General features: G+C 40.5%; 1 protein-coding gene across 17 annotated transcripts in view; it reads left to right on the top strand.

Annotated features, from left to right (window-relative positions):
* The window catches only part of LYPD6B (LY6/PLAUR domain containing 6B), a 241649-nt gene that overhangs the window by 179929 nt on the left and 46153 nt on the right, over positions 1-15567 (top strand). The window contains exon 1 of one of the 17 annotated variants that reach the window (XM_070070941.1): positions 10555-10575. The exons of the other annotated variants lie outside the window; for them this stretch is intronic. The gene's annotated coding sequence lies outside the window, so the exon portion shown is untranslated. Of the gene's footprint in view, positions 1-10554; positions 10576-15567 lie in introns of those variants that run through there. 17 annotated transcript variants of the gene reach the window in all.

Here is a 15567-nt window from a genome sequence, read left to right as displayed (position 1 = left end):
TGGGTCACTGGTCTTTTCCCTACTGCCATCCAGTAATCTCAGAGCCGTGGTGTGTGTTTTTCATCTTTTCAAAATCTAAAATACTGTAAAGGCAACCTCTTGTCACTGCTGTGATCATGAGGTCAGCACACAATTAGCTGCAAGTCAGTTTTCTATCACTTCGCCCCTTCCCAGTCGTGAGACTACACAGTGCTGAATGTTCTCAGCCCATCAGAAACAACAGAAGTGACGGAGGCCGTGCTGTGCAGTCCACGTTCACAGAGCAGAGAGGGTCAGAGTTAAGGAACTCTATCTTGCAACTTCAGACAGACACTGGCAGCTTGCTCACCTTGCTTCTGAAATTTTGTTTTGTGTTGAACTTGAGAAATGCTTTTAATGCCTTTCTTCCTAACACTAATACATTGCCAGCACAATCTTCTAAGCCTAACGACTGTTTTATGGACTCCCGAAAACCTGCTGGTAGAATATATCTTTTTCTTTCTCAACAAATGGTGCATTCCTGTACTTACTCTAGCTGGTAGGTCTTGCCAATAAATCCATCAAAGACCAGGGCAGACTGCACAAAGCCTGCTTTCCCCCATCCCCGATGGGCTGAAAGGCAGCCCTTTAGAGCTTGGCGGGGTGGAAATTAGTTTTATTTATCTAGCTCAGGAATGAAAGTATAGATCTATCAGTCTTCAGTCTTGTCTGGCTGCTGTGGTGGTCAGGAGATTACTTTTGGTTTCTGCACTAGCCAGTTAGCAGATTCCCAAGTTTGGGAGTAAGAGAAGAAAGTTCTGGCTGCTGTGTGGTGATTTCAGAACCACTGAGTAGTGGCAGGCGGGAGACAGAAGTGCGTGCTGGAAGGCGGCTCTCCTTTCTGCAGGGAAGCCTCAGTGCCTATTCAGGCAGAATCGAAAGGGAAGTTTGTGCATCAGGTTATCAGGTTGGGGATCTGACAGCCCCATTGCTCCTGGAATAATTATGGGTCTTTGGGTGTTGAGAAGCTCTGTATTTATGCAGACAACACCAAGAGTTAACAGAGTTAACACAAGGTTTTAGCTCTCAAACCAAGTCCACCCTTCTCTGTAACTGTGAGTGCTTGCTGGCATGCCCATCAATGTTGTCAGACCCTGTCTTGCTGGTGAATTGCCGGGAAGTATAGAGAGACTTATAGTGGAACTCATTTTAAAGGGATTTTATATTCCTAATTGGGATGATTAAAGAGGCAGGCCCTGTTGCTAAAATCAGCACTTTTGCCACACAAGTAATTTTCCCTTACACTTCTAACTGGTTTGGATTTCTGTCAGTGTTGACATATGCTCAAAAGGCCATCCAAAAATTATTTATTTGAAAGGCAGAGTCACACACACACACACACACACACATCCCACAGAGAGAGAGGGAGAGAGATTGAATTTTCATCCACCGTTCACTCACTAAATGGCCACAACTATCAGGTCCAGGAAGTTGCAACAGCCTAAATATTTGGGTCGTCTTCCACTGCCTTCCTAGGTGCATTAGCAGGAAGTGACACTGGAAGTGTGGTAGTGGGGACTCAAACCAGTACTCTGATAATGGCTGCAGAAAGGCATTTTGGTTTGTTATTTAACCAGGCATTCTGGATTTCCACAATTTAATCAGTTTGCAAGGAGCTGCTAATTTTTTTTTTTTTGAACTGCTAATTCTTATAGCTTCTTACCTCTAGTGTCATCGCAAGCAAAGCCAGTGGCCTCAGCATCTACCATCCTGACATCAGACATGCTATCCTGCCAGGAAAAAGCCCGTCTTGCTCTGCTGGATTGAATAGCACCCATATTCTCCCTAGGGTTCTATATGAATAGTAGGAATCAAAGTTGCATCTTGAATTTCTTGTAGTTTGATTAGATAATTCCCCAAACCATTAGGAAATCTTTCAACCTAAGTGGATTTGTAAACTTCTGTATCTGCAGCAAAAATTTTCTACAATGTACTACTGCTCTCACGTATTCATTTTTCCTGGTGATGAGAAAGCAAATACTAGAATTGCGAAGTTTGTCCTTCTATAACTTGCAAGCAGGGGAGTTCTGGTTTGTGGAAGTTTTCTCAGGGAAGATTTAATCAGTGTTTGCTGTCAAAGAAGAGAAATGCTTTGGCTTCTGTGAAGCTACTTTATCTGTCTTGATAAACACAGTTAAGGGGATGGTAAGCCTTGCTTGAAAAAGTGTGGGGAATGCTTTTTTATGATTGGAATACAAAGGATAGATTTACTGGGGGCTCTGCTGGGCTTTTTCTCTCTAAACTTCCTGATTCAGCTGGCAGGGCAGTAGCTGGTACAATGTTAGATGCTGCTATACATGTGAAGTCGGCTGGATTTAATGATTCCCTGCTCCTGGGTCATAATTCTTGGGTAACAGAATTCCAAACCTGTGCACTTCTTTATCTTCTGCACACAGCTCTTTTCTTAAGGTTTTTATTATTGTTGGTGGTGTTTTTGGTTTTAGTGTTTGTCTCTATAAGGGATAGGAATGAGTCAAAGTGTTAACTTAATAGAAGCACCCTCCATATTGTCCATAGGCAGGAGGTTCACTTCCAAAGTAGACTCCAGCTCTACACAATTTCTCCTGCTCCGAGCCCCGCCCCCAGCTGAGTGTGCGCAGGAGCTGTGCCCTTCCTGGCACTGGCTTTGCCGTAGGCACATTAGAGGTCTGGAGGGAATCCTGACCTCAAAGCTTCAGATGTATGAATGATTATCTTCTGAGTGCTCAGTGGTGCAGTTTCATGAAGCTTGAGAAGGTCCCTCCATTGGCTTCACCTGCACTGTGACCTCAGACTGTACCTCTCTTGTCCTGTTTCCTCATCTGCCTAAGGCTGGGGTTTGACCAGATCAGTGGCTTTCCAGATTTTTTAAGATTTTATTTTTTGAAGGCAGAGTTATAGAGAGGCAGAGGCAAAGAGAGAGAGAGAGAGAGAGAGAGAGTGAGAGAGAGAGAGAGAGAGAGAGAGAGAGTTTTCTATCCCCTGGTTTACTCCCCAAATAGTTACAATGGCTAAGGCAGGTCCAGGCCAAATCCAGAAGTACCTAGCCAGGAGCACCCATAGGAGTGGCAGGGGCCCAGATACTTGAGCCATCTGCTGCTGCTTTCCCAAGTGCATTAGCAGAGAGCTGGATCAGAACAGGCAGCTGGGATTCACGCTGGTATTCCAATAGGGGATGCTGGCATTGCAGGCAACAACTTAGCTTGCTGTGCCACAATGCCAACACTGATATCAACTTTCTCAAACTCTGTATTGAACTCTTTTCTGAATCCTCTGTGATGATTTTTCATTCCCACCTTATTTTTTACTTCCTTCTTTTTTTTTTTTTAAACTTTTATTTAATGCATATAAATTTCCAAAGTACGACTTATGGGTTACAATGGCTTCCCCCCCATACCATCCCTCCCACCCACAACCCTCCCCTTTCCCACTCCCTCTCCCCTTCCATTCACATCAAGATTCATTTTCGATTATCTTAATATACAGAAGATCAGCTTAGTATACATTAAGTATGGATTTCAACAGTTTGCTCCCACACAGAAACATAAAGTGAAAAATAATAGATGATTTTTTTAAATGATGATGAAATCAGAGCAGACCTATTGTCATGTTTAATCCCAGTGAGAGTCAAGTTGGGAATTGATAATTTCTTTTTTTTTTTCTTTTTTTTACAGAGGATCAGTTTAGTATGCATTAAGTAAGGATTTCAACAGTTTGCACCCCCATAGAAACACAAAGTGAAATATATTGTTTGAGTACTCGTTATAGCATTAAATCTCAATGTACAGCACATTAAGGATAGAGATCCTACATGAGGAGTAAGTGCACAGTGACTCCGGTTGTTGACTTTACCAATTGACACTCCTGTCTATGGCATCAGTAATCTCCCTATGCTCCAGTCATGAGTTTCCAAGGCTATGGAAGCCCTCTGAGTTCTCCGACTCTTATCTTGTTTAGACAAGCTCATAGTCAAAGTGGAGGTTCTCTCCTCCCTTCAGAGAAAGGTACCTCCTTCTTTGATGACCTGTTCTTTCCACTGGCATCTCACTCGCAGAGACCTTTTGCCAGAGTGTCTTGGCTTTCCATGCCTGAAATACTCTCATGAGCTTTTCAGCCAGATCCGAATGCCTTTAGGGCTGATTCTGAGGCCAGAGTGCTATTTAGGACATCTGCCATTCTATGAGTCTGCTGAGTATCTCACTTCCCATGTTGGATCACTCTCCCCTTTATTTACTCCATCAGTTAGTGTTAGCAGGTACTAGACTTGTCTATGTGCTCCCTTTGACTCCCAGTCCCTTCACCGTGACCAACTGTGAACTGAAACTGATCACCTGGAACAGTGAGATGGCATTGGTACATGCCACCTCGATGGGATTGAATTGGAATCCCCTGGTATGCTTCCAACTCCACCACTTGGGGCAAGTCAGCCTGAGCATGTCCCAAATTATACATCTCTTCCCTCTCCCATTCCCACCACCATGTTCAACAGGGATCACATTTCAGTTAATTTTCAACACTTAAGAATAACTGTGCATCAATTACAGATCTAAACCAGTCATATTAAGTAGAACAGATAAAAAAACTACTAAGAGGGATAATGTATTTAGTTGTTCATTAACAGTCAGGGCTATGCTGATCAAGCCACCATTTCCCATAGTGTCCACCTCACTCCAACAGGTTTCCCTCTTGGTGTTCAGTCAGTCGTCACCGATCAGGGAGAACATATGGTATTTGTCCCTTTGGGACTGGCTTATTTCACTCAGCATGATGTGTTCCAGATTCCTCCATTTTGTTGCAAATGACTGGATTTCGGTGTTTCTTACTGCGGTATAGTATTCTAAAGAGTACATATCCCATAATTTCTTTATCCAGTCTATCGTTGATGGGCATTTAGGTTGGTTCCAGGTCTTAGCTATTGTGAATTGAGCTGCAATAAACATTAGGGTGCAGACCTCTTTTTTGTTTGCCAATTTAAATTCCTTTGGGTAAATTCCAAGGAGTGGGATGGCTGGGTCGAACGGTAGGGTTATATTCAGGTTTCTGAGGAATCTCCAGACTGATTTCCATAGTGGCTTGACCAGTTTGCATTCCCACCAACAGTGGTTAGTGTCCCTTTTTCCCCACATCCTCGCCAGCATCTGTTGTTGGTAGATTTCTGCATGTGAGCCATTCTAACCGGGGTGAGGTGAAACCTCATTGTGGTTTTGATTTGCATTTCCCTGATTGCTAATGACCTTGAACATTTTTTCATGTGCCTGTTGGCCATTTGGATTTCCTCTTTTGAAAAATGTCTATTGAGGTCCTTGGCCCATCTCTTAAGTGGGTTGTTGGTTTTGTTTTTGTGGAGTTTCTTGATCTCTTTGTAGATTCTGGTTATTAACCCTTTGTCTGTTGCATAGTTTGCAAATATTTTTTCCCATTCTGTCAGTTGTCTTTTCACTCTCCTGACTGTTTCTTTTGCAGTACAGAAACTTCTCAATTTGATGCAATCCCAATAGTTAATTTTGGCTTTGACTGCCTGTGCCTCCCGGGTCTTTTCCAGAAATTCTTTGCCTGTGCCAATATCTTGAAGGATTTCTCCAATGTTCTCTAGTAACTTGATGGTGTCAGGTCGTAGATTTAGGTCTTTAATCCATGTTGAGTGGATTTTTGTGTAAGGTGTAAGGTAGGGGTCTTGCTTCATGATTCTGCACGTGGAAATCCAATTTTCCCAGCACCATTTATTGAATAGACTGTCCTTGCTCCAGGAATTAGTTTTAGATCCTTGATCAAATATAAGTTGGCTGTAGATGTTTGGGTTGATTTCTGGTGTTTCAATTCTGTTCCATTGGTCTATCCATCTGTTTCTGTACCAGTACCATGCTGTTTTAATTACAACTGCCCTGTAGTATGTCCTGAAATCTGGTATTGTGATGCCTCCGGCTTTGTTTTTGTTGTACAAGATTGCTTTAGCTATTCGAGGTCTCTTGTGCCTCCATATAAATTTCAGCACCATTTTTTCCAGATCTGAGAAGAAGGTCTTCGGTATCTTGATTGGTATTGCATTGAATCTGTAAATTACTTTTGGGAGAATGGACATTTTGATGATATTGATTCTTCCAATCCATGAGCATGGAAGATTTTTCCATTTCTTGGTATCCTCTTCTAATTCTTTCTTTAAGGTTTTGTCATTTTCATCGTAGAGATCTTTAACGTCTTTGGTTAAGTTTATTCCAAGGTATGTGATTGTTTTTGTAGCTATTGTGAATGGGATTGATCTTAGAAGTTCTTCCTCAGCCATGGCATTGTCTGTGTATACAAAGGCTGTTGATTTTTGTGCATTGATTTTATACCCTGCTACTTTGCCAAACTCCTCTATGAGTTCCAATAGTCTCTTAGTAGAGTTCTTTGGGTCCCCTAAATACAGAATCATGTCATCTGCAAAGAGGGATAGTTTGAGTTCTTCCTTCCCAATTTGTATCCCTTTAATTTCTTTTTCTTGCCTAATAGCTCTGGCTAGAACCTCCAGAACTATATTGAATAGCAGTGGTGAGAGTGGGCATCCCTGTCTGGTTCCAGATCTCAGTGGAAATGCTTCCAACTTTTCCCCATTCAATAGGATGTTGGCTGTGGGTTTTTCATAGATTGCTTTGATTGTATTGAGGAATGTTCCTTCCAAACCCAGTTTGCTTAGAGTTTTCATCATGAAAGGGTGTTGTATTTTATCAAATGCTTTCTCGGCATCTATTGAGATAATCATATGGTTTTTCTTCTGCAGTCTGTTAATGTGGTGTATCACATTGATTGTCTTGCGCACATTAAACCATCCCTGCATACCAGGGATAAATCCCACTTGGTCTGGGTGGATGATCTTTCTGATGTGTTGTTGCATTCTATTGGCGAGAATTTTATTGAGGATTTTTGCATCTATGTTCATCAGGGATATTGGTCTGTAATTCTCTTTCAGTGCTGCATCTTTTTCCGGCTTAGGAATTAAGGTGATGCTGGCTTCATAGAAAGAATTTGGGAGGACTCCCTCTTCTTCGATTGTTCTGAATAGTTTGAGAAGAATTGGAGTTAGTTCTTCTTTAAACGTCTGGTAGAATTCAGCAGTGAATCCATCTGGTCCTGAGCTTTTCTTTGTTGGGAGGGCCTTTATTACTGTTTCAATTTCTGTCTCAGTTATGGGTCTGTTTAGGTTTTCGATGTCTTCCTGGTTCAATTTAGGCAGGTTGCATGTGTCCAGGAATCTATCAATTTCTGATAGGTTTCCCTGTTTGCTGGCATACAAGTCCTTGTAGTAATTTCTGATGATTCTTTTTATTTCTGTGGTGTCTGTTGTTACATTTCCTTTTTCATCTCTGATTTTATTGATTTGGGTCTTTTCTCTTCTTTTTTTAGTTAGTTGGGCCAATGGGGTGTCAATTTTGTTTATTTTTCAAAAAACCAGCTCGTTTGGCTGATTTTTTGTAATGTTTTTCTTGATTCAATCCTGTTGATTTCTTCTCTGATTTTAATTATTTCTCTTCTCCTACTAGATTTGGGTCTGACCTCCCATTCATTCTCTCTCTTCTTAAAGCCTGTGATCATGTTCTTTGTTCATCTCACTGCTTCTCCCTTTATGGACGGTGCCTCCTTTGTGTCTGGTCACCAGTATCCCTGACAGCTCCCCCTTCAATTCCTTCATGTTCCCTCTTCTCTCTCCCAGATACTTAGCAAGGAGGCGACGTAGTGTGGCAGCAAAATTACAGGGCAGGGAGCCAACCTGCAATTCTGCCATGTATTTGCAAGAGGATCTTGGTAAACCCCTTTGACTTTTGTGGGTCACAACTACCTTGTCTGTAAAATGGGCAAATAGTACAAGAGTACTTTAAAAAGTCTGTGAAAAATGGAATCAAAAGTATGTTTAGTTTGGTATAAAAATTTTTGAAATCAATGCATAGTTTTCTCTCAGGATGCATTTTCCATGAACTTCTTAAAGCCCCCTTGTATACAATTTCAGTTTTTTTCACTGAGATAAACTTATCTTTTAAATCCACTTTCACAAGCTTTTTGAAGTACTGTAATATAATATCTCCCTTGCCTACCTTATTGTGTGGTTTAAGACTCAGAAGAGGTATAGTATTTGTGAATGCCCTTTACTTTCTTTAGTGTTTCTTTTGAGCAATAATAAGATATTTTGAGCTATTGTCATTAACATTTATAGTGTCTTATAGTACTCATTTTAGTTCTTAAAGATATGGTATCCTAAATTTATTTGAATTATTTCATGGTCACCAGTTCTCTGTATCAAAGATTTTTCTTATATTTTAAAGCTCCATGGTGGTTGTCATAATGTTGACCACACAGTATGGTGTGGTACTTCATATGGAATTGTGCAATAGAGTTTTGCTGTCTAATATTCTCCAAGTATCCGCTGCTTTTGGAGTACTGGCAGAAGAGGTCATCTATTCATCAGAGGGTCATTTGAAATTCTGGAATCCTTCCAAAGCAAGACCGAGATTCTAAGGATTTAAAACAGAGTTAGAAGACCTCAAGAAACCAAGCAAATGAGTTGTTTGGATGGGCCAGGTTTCTTGCAGATTAATTCATGGTGGGACTCAGTTTTGGGATCAGTAGGAATAAATCTATCGGTCAGTCCCTTGAGCCAGTGTGTGTTTAAGAAGCCTTGTGGATGCTCATAGCCAACAAGGAGAAGTGCCATTAAATGTGAACGTGCTCAGACTGTCTGTCAGAACTGGGCTGTTAGTTACCCAGAGGGCTGCTGTTTCAGAGATAGCAAAACATCCCTTTGATGGTTTCACAGCCCATGGGACTTTGTATTCAGCTTTTCCACAGTCAAATGTGTTCCCTGAGTACATTCTTGTACATCCATTGTAAAGGTGAATGCTCTTAGTACTTCTTCATGTAAGTGAAAATTATTTCATTTTGGATGACAGGGAAATCTACTTTTCTGTTTTAGGTAACTAGAAAATAAGGTGAACATATTGATATAAAATGCTCACGGGGAAAAGGGGCATTCTGGGTGCCACTGGAGTTGGAATTTGCAAAGGGCAAATGGTGATCAGTAAAATTTGTTTTTATTTTTATTTTTATTTATTTATTTTTTTGTGAGCTGATGTTGTGGCGTACTGGGTTAAGCTATCACCTGCAATGCCAGCATCCCGTATGGATGTTGGTTCAAGTCCCCACTGCTCCACCTCTGACTCTGCTTCCTGCTGATGTACCTGGGAAAACAGTGGAGGATGACCCAAGGGCTTGGGCCATAGCACTCATGTGGGAGATCTGGAAGAAGCTTCTGGCTCCTGGCGTCAGCCTGGCCCCACCCTAGCTGTTGTGGCCATTTGGGGAGTGAACTAACAGATGGACGATCTCTCTCTCTCTCTCTCTCTTTCTCTCTCTCTTTCTCTCTAACTCTGACTTTCAAATAAATAAAAAAAAATCTTTAAAATCTGATTTTTTTTCCCCTCTAAGCTTGACAAATCTAGTGTAATGTATGCTTCTGAAAGAATTGAACTTTATTTGAAGGGTGAAATTTCTGAGCCAAGAGTGGGGACATAAGAACTATAGAGTTTGCTGACAATGATATTTCCTCTACTTGGTCAAACTATAATGTGTATAGATTTGTTCTTTGCAAATTTGCTAATTTCTGGAAACATCTTTTAATGATTTTGGCTCAACTAAATGTGATTCTGTACACACTACAAATTATAGAAATGGCTAGGATTTTAGAAGAGTAAATTTACTAAAGTTAGTAATGCTTCACAATCCATTGTCTCTAACAACTGTCCCTCATATGCTATTTGTAGATGGACTGCCTACATCATTATTATTCAAACAACCATAAAGTATAGATCATTCTTAAATTTTTATTTCTAGTTCCTTACATAGTATAGAGTAGGTTCTCAATAATGTTTATTAAATAAGAGAAAAGATATATATGTATATACATGGGCATACTTATATATATATATATATTCATGTGTTTTCAATTAGTTTAATTAATGCTTTTCTCACTAAGAAAAATCCTAAAGGTGAATTTGGATTGATGATGCCAAAACATGACACTTACAATCCAATGTACACATAATTAATTACATAAAAAGCCATTCACCAATGTGTGGACATGCAGCGGCTGCAGAACTTTGCCAAGTTTTCTTAGATCTGTCCTTCTGAGCTCCCGGAAAACTCAGACTCATAAAGGAAATTTTGAAACAGCTCCCAATCTCCATTCACCAGCTACTGCTGCCAAAAGTTAAGGCAAAGCATGAGCAAGGGTAACCATGTTTTTATATACAACCATCTAGTAGGCCTCATTAGGGTACTAAATTCTTGAGATTGTGGAATTTTCCATCAAGGAGTTCATAACTAAATGGAGTTGTTAGAATGTTGAATTTTGCTGGGGTTTTCTCACTGGAACCTCCTGTTTCGATGTCACCTTAGTATTTTTCTTTAGTACTTCAACCTCTATCTCTTGCTCATACAGACCTGCAACCTTTAATGATGAGTAACCAGAAAATGCTGTGAAATCTGTAGGGAACATTGGCCATGGGACTTAGAACATGCATGAGTACCCTTCAGGGTCCTTACTTAAGTGTGGTAAGTGACATGCATGTCCCATATGCAAGCATTTTATTTTGTATTGTTGAATCTATTGTCCTATAAAAGGCTCCTAAAGAAACTGTGACTTTGCTTTCACATCTCCTCACTTGATTCCACAGTATTCAGCAAACATTTAGGCCTCTGCTCTGTGTCAGGACTATGGCTGGGGAGCTGGGATATAGTGAGGGAAGGAGACAGGCGTCTCTTCACGTATTCTTCTTCCTATGGGAGAATCTGGTGTCAGGCCCTGGAACTGCTGGGTGGACTTCTGAGGCATTTGGGATTAAAAGTGAGGTGTCCCCTTGCCCCCTACCCCCCACACACGCGTGCACACACACAATGGACTGATTAAAGAAGTCAAGGAGAATGCTGAGGGTCTGAAGCCCCAAACTAGAACAGTCTTACATGAACCTGATAAAGGAGCAGCAGTGATCACTATCTACTGGCAGATCATCCATGAGTAGGAGTTCTAGGCCGGCCAGGCCTCTCACGAGCCACAAACAAGAGCAATTACAGTGACTCCTTGAGCCAGTTCAGAATTTGCTTATTAATCATGTTCACTTCACTGAACTATGATTTTGGTTTAGAAGGACTTAGGGGAAAAGTGCAAGATTTGAGAAACAGGAAAGGAAGCAATTAGGGAGAAAGAATTCAAATTGATTCTTCTTCCTAGTCACTTTGGGCTTGGCAGAAAAGACAGCAAATGATATCAGTGACCAGTTGTCAGTAGAAGGAAGCTGATTTGGAAAATAGGTTTTTTTGAGTCCTGTTTGTATGAAAATCATTGATCACAAAGGGAGGCAGCTGGTGAGTTCCGGAAACCTGTTTATGTAAGTCCAGAATTTGAATAATGCACTCAATGGAGTGTATTGCATAGATTTAAATATTTATGTGCAATTGTCTATCATTTCTTAGCCTGTTGTGACATGGTCCCATGACTTGATACAATTGTTTTTAAATTATTTTCCTAGATGCTAGAAAATCCATTGTATAGAAGAGACTCTCAGTAAACTGAACAGCAAAATGCAGAAAAGAGTATTAAACACTCTTACACATCAGTCATAGCAAACTGTATTTAAGAAGTTTTGAAGGCAGGTTGTATAGGAATTACAATAGGGGGGTTTAGAATTGAACCTGAATTTGAATTCTATCTATGATCTCCCATGCTTTTTCACCTTGAGCAAGTTACTTTATTCGCTATTTAAACTTCAAATTCCTCATCAGTAAAGTGAGGATAGTAATGGCAACCACCTCACAGCAGTGATGTGAGAATTAGATGAAGTTATCGTGTTAAGTGTCTGATATTAAAAGGAAGTTATTGGTGCCAGTGTTGTGGTATAGTGAGTAAAGTAGCCATCTGTGATGCTGGCGTCCTATATGGGCACTGGTTTGTGTCCCAGCTGCTCCACTTCCCATCTAGCTCTCTGCTAATGGCCTAGGAAAAGCAGCAGAAGATGGCTCAAATATTTGGGCCCCTGCTACCCATGTTGGAGACCTGGGTGAAGCTCCTAGCTTTGGCATGGGCCAGCACTGGCCATTGTGGCCATCTGGGGAGTGAACCAGAGGATGGGAGATCTCTCTCTCTCTCTCACTCTCTTTCAAAATGAATCTTTTGTTTAAAAAAACAAAGGTTTGACCAAAATGCAATTTACAGACATTTAGCTGGGAAAATGTTTATCTTCTCATTTACCATTAAGGGCACAGAGTTTGGTTCCATCTGCTCACCTAAGATCAGATGATTTGGGTCAGCATTTTTGTAATGTTCTAGATCATCTCTTCCTGGATACGGCATTTCTGGTTCCTTTGGTTCTCCTGTGTTGTTAGTGTGGAAAAGAAACAGTGAGGGAGGGAGATAAGTGTGTTTCAACTAGTGACTATCTATGAGGCGGGCACTTGGCCTAGCAGTTAAGACATGGGATAAGGTACCTGCATCTCTTACAAGAGCCTAGGATTTTTGCTCTCAGCTTTAGCATGGTTCAGCTCAGGCTGTTGCAGGCATTTGAGGGAGTGAACCAGTAAATGGGAACTCTCTCTCTCTCTCTCTCTCTCTCTCTCTCTCTCTCTCTGTCTCTCTGCCTTTCAAATAAGTAAATGAATGATTTTTAAAACAGTCTAGTGACTAGAAATACTGTTTCTCTCATTTACTTCTGATTATGTTGAAAAACAGTAGCTCAAAGGTATACGATTCTAGAATTTAACAGAAGGCACATAGGCTGTACTCTGCATCTCTTTTAAACTCTGTGGTCTAGCTGGTTGGGTGGTTCTGTGCTGGTCCATGCACACATTTTTCTCTGCTCACTATATTTCAAACCTTGCACTCAGGGTGGGGAAAGAGACTGACATTCTCTGCCTAACCCCAGCCCAAAGTCATTACTCAAACCAGCTGCAGTGAACAAATATTGCCTTTGGAGAAAGATGCACACATTTGCCAAAGAAAGGAATGCAGTTCTGGGACCTCCTGGGTGCAGGGTTATGTAAATCACTCAACACTAGTAAAGTTGCAGTTATGAAAATATGTATTTTCTGTTTGTCCCACAGTTAATTAGTCCAAGGAAAATGGTGACTGAGGATTGATTCTAAAACTTCTCGGGAGGTTGTCTTGGAAGTCTGGCTCCAAAAAGATAGTTTTAAATGTACTCCTAAGATGTTAAATGTGGGCAGCTAGTAGTTATTGAGTTCTTCTTGTCTTCCCACCGTTTCTCTAAGTGCTCATGAGTCACTTTTTAATTATTTATGTCATTATTTTATTATGATGTCATTTTTACAATGAGGAAAAAGAGACCCAGAGAGGTTGAGCAGCATGCACATTGCTATGTACCAATCTATAAAACCTGATTCTACAGGTAAGAAAATTGAAATGCTGAGAAATAGCCTAGGTATGGAAAAATGTTGGCTGGCTCATTAAGCTAAATAATGGGAGCCCTTAATAAATGTGCACAGGGAACCATTGCATCATTTCCTCCAGGAGTGGGCCGGAGCCCCTCATATCCATGGAGTCTTCATGCTAGTGGCTAAAAGATGACACTTATCAGGACTCGTCTGCTTGCTTTTTCTTGAAATCTGACTTCTCAGAGCTTCAGCGGTAGTTATGGGAGAGGGTGAGTGATTTCTAACATGTCAGAGCCTGAAAGGAATGGTTCCTCTAGACGCACTAAAGCCACATGGGCTAATGAGTGTGTAAAGACTTATTTTTGCATTTGTCCAAAATTTTATATATCACAGTAATACAATAGTTTAATTATCTCTTGTTCAGCAGCTACGTTCCATGGCAATTATGTTGTTTTAATGGTAAAAATCAGTGACAAATAGGCGACTATTCCCTTCCATATAGTCAATAAATGCTTCTGAGCAGGGGATATGAAGTGCACATTGGGGTAAGATAGAGATGGACTTGGGGATGCAAATTTGGCACCTGTTGTCCTGCAGTGCTGGAGAGAAGGGCTGCTAATAGCAAGCAAGTCACAAGGCTGGAAGGATGTAACCCTTCTTGTTCTTGATGAAGGCAGCCCTTCCCTTCATTGTTAATCTGCTTGTATTCCAGACAGCTGTGAGCGTGTTCCTACCAAGAATTTGACCAATAAAATTTGCAGCATATAATTAAGATTTTGACTTGTGGGGTACCCACATGATCATCCCTAAATGATGCATTTCAAGGCAAACAAAATGCTATTTCATATCATTTACTATTTGGATTTTCCAAGTAGGTGCTCCATTAAAGAGAACTATTAAGCTTTACTCGTGTGGTAGGTGAGTAAATATAAAATAGTCAATTGAATTGCTTTGTTTTAATTTTTAAATAAAACTTGCACACACACATGGATTACAAATCAAAGCAGTAAAATGAGACATATCTTCTGTGAAATGTCTCTCTTTTTGGTCCTCTAATACATTTTATACTTGTATTTCTGTACCTACAAGATATCACTTTCATTAGTTTTCTTTTTTTTTTAATTTTATTTAGTAAATATAAATTTCCAAAGTACAGTTTATGGATTACGATGGCTTCCCTCCCCCCCCATAATTTCCCTCCCACTTGCACCCCTCCCATCTCCCACTCCCTCTCCCATTCCATTCACATCAAGATTCATTTTCAATTATCTTTCTTTATATACAGAAGATCAATTTAGTATATATTAAGTAAGATTTCATCAGTTTGCACCCACACTGAAACGCAAAGTGTAAAATACTGTTTCAGTACTAGTTATAGCATTAATTCACATTGGACAACACATTAAGGACAGATCCTACATGAGGAGTAAGCGCACAGTGACTCCTGTTGTTGACTTAACAAATTGACATTCTTATTTATGGTGTCAGTAATCTCCCTAGATTCTAGTCATGAGTTTCTAAGGCTATGGAAGCCTTTTGAGTTCGCCGACTTCGATCTTGTTCAGAAAAGGTCATAGTCAAAGTGGAAGTTCTCTCCTCCCTTCAGAGAAAGGTACCTCCTTCTTTGATGGCCCCATTCTTTCCACTGGGATCTCACTCGCAGAGATCTTTCATTTAGGTCTTCTTCTTCTTTTTTATTTTTTTTTACAGAGTGACTTGGATTTCCATGCCTGAAATACTCTGATGGGATCTTCAGCCATATCTGAATGCCTTAAGGGCTGGTTCTGAGGCCAGAGCGCTATTTAGGACCTCTGCCATTCTATGAGTCTGCTATGTATCCCGCTTCCCATGATGGATCATTCTTTCCCTTTTTGATTCTATCAGTTAGTATTAGCAGACACTAGTCTTGTTTGTGTGATCCCTTTGACTCTTAGACCTATCAGTGTGATCAATTGTGAACTGAAATTGATCACTTGGACTAGTTAGATGGCATTGGTACATGCCACCTTGATGGGATTGTGTTGGAACCCCCTGGCACGATTCTGACTCCACCATTTGGGGCAAGTCCGATTGAGCATGTCCCAAATTGTACATTTCCTCCATCTCTTATTCCCACTCTCATATTTAACAGGGATCACTTTTCAGTTAAAATTTAAACAC

Source organism: Oryctolagus cuniculus, chromosome 3, assembly GCF_964237555.1.
Source record: "Oryctolagus cuniculus chromosome 3, mOryCun1.1, whole genome shotgun sequence".
Lineage (NCBI taxonomy): Eukaryota > Metazoa > Chordata > Mammalia > Lagomorpha > Leporidae > Oryctolagus > Oryctolagus cuniculus.
Note: the sequence above shows the minus strand (reverse complement) of the source record. Positions and strands in the feature narration are given on the sequence as shown.